General features: G+C 69.1%; 1 long non-coding RNA gene across 1 annotated transcript; it reads right to left on the bottom strand.

Moving 5' to 3' along the window:
• Positions 1–796: 796 nt before the first annotated feature.
• Positions 797–1,599, bottom strand: LOC122193541. The gene is made up of 2 exons (XR_006182932.1): positions 1,393–1,599; positions 797–1,304 (listed from the first exon to the last, which is right to left on the bottom strand). It is a non-coding gene; the product is annotated as an uncharacterized LOC122193541 (long non-coding RNA).
• Positions 1,600–1,605: the final 6 nt, after the last annotated feature.

Genomic DNA, 1,605 nt, shown 5'->3' with positions numbered 1-1,605 from the left:
GGCGCGGTGCGCAGGCCGCGGCCTAGGCCGCAGTAGGCCGCGCTTAGGCCTCGGGCTGGCGTGAGGGCGCGGCCGGCGGCAGGCGGCGCAGGGCGGGACGGCGGCGCTACGCAAGGCCGCGGCTTCGCGGTTGGGGTGGAAGAGGGCGGCGGATGGCGCGCGGGGAGCGAGTAAAAGGAAAGCGGGGGGTGATGGGGGTGGGGGGCGGAGGTCGGGCCTACCTGGAGCGGCGCCGGTAACGGCGGCGGCGGGATGAGGGCGCTCCGGGCGGAGCGGGAGGAGGGAGGGCGGGGAGGAGGGGAGGGAGGTGGGGGGGGAGAGGGAGCGCGCCGGGGCGGGCGGGATGGCGGCGACGGGAGGAGGCGGCGGCTGCTCCTGCTGCGGCGGCCGCGGCGGGTCTGGGCGGGGGCGGCGGGAGCGGCCGATTTACAACCGCCCCGACCCGGAAACGGACGGCGCGCACCAGCGAGGCGCGGCGGGGCGGGGACAGAGCGGCAGCGCTCCGCCCCCTCCTCCCTCGTTCCGCCCTCCGGCCTCAGCGCGCGCCACAGAGAGGAGGGCGGGCAGAGCGCCGCCGTCTGCACGCAGCGCCCCTGGCGGCCGGGAGGACTGAGGGATGGCAGTGGGCGATGAGGGGAAACGGGAGATTGAGGGGGGCGGTGGGGGCTGGGACAAAGGGGGACTGGAAGGGGTGGGGATGGGGAGAGCGATGGGGGCAATGCGGCATTAGGGTTAGGAGTGACCCCTCCCCAGTGGAGTTTGCCCCACACAACGCAAAGGAGGCTCTCACACAGACTGTGGGGGTCTCAGGGTTTTATTTGGAGGCAGCAGCAGCAACCCCAGCAGCTGTGACACCATGGAACCCACCAGACCCACAGCACCCCACAGAACCCAATGGGATCCTACAGAATCCAATGGGACCATCCCATAATATGCTGACACACACTGAAGCCAAAAGACCCCCTCAGCACACACACACGGCCCCATTGGGGTGAAGGAACATGGGGACACCCGGTGCGCACGGGGGTCAGTGGTGGATATGGGGTGGTCACAGGAGGTCCTACATGGATATGGGGTGGTCGGGGTGGTCCCAGGTGGTCCATGTGGTCACGGGTGGTCTTGGGTGGTCCTGAGACTCCAGGAGGTGCTCATGGGTGGTTCCACAGGTGGTCACAGCACGTGGGGGGGCCACAGGAGGACACGGTTGGCCCCCAGGTGGCCCCAGGACATGGGTGGCACCGCCATCAGTCGGAGTCGCTGCTGGAGGAGGAGGAGGAGGAGGAAGAGGAGGAGGACAAAGAGCGCTGCAGGACAACAGGACACAGTGAGCACTGGGGGGGGTGACCTCAAAATGTGTCCCCCCCCAAAACCCTGTGCGTGTCCCCCCATCACCTTGTGCCTCTTTTGAGCCTTCTTCATCCTCTTCTTCATCTTCTTCGCTGCCTTCTTGTCCAGCCCAGGGGGGATGAGAGGGGGCACCCCAGCATATGGGGGCTGCAGGGGGGGGCACCCTGGGGGTCCCGTTGGGCACAGAGGGACCGAGGGGGGCAGGACAGTACCGGGGGGGTACGGAGGGGTGCTAGGGGGGTATGGGGGGGCTATGGG

The sequence above is a fragment of the Lagopus leucura genome, unplaced genomic scaffold (genome assembly GCF_019238085.1).
Source record: "Lagopus leucura isolate 7727_CA_CO unplaced genomic scaffold, USGS_WTPT01 32082-0_obj-0_obj, whole genome shotgun sequence".
Taxonomy (NCBI): Eukaryota; Metazoa; Chordata; class Aves; order Galliformes; family Phasianidae; genus Lagopus; species Lagopus leucura.
This window is presented reverse-complemented; position numbering and strand designations above follow the sequence as displayed.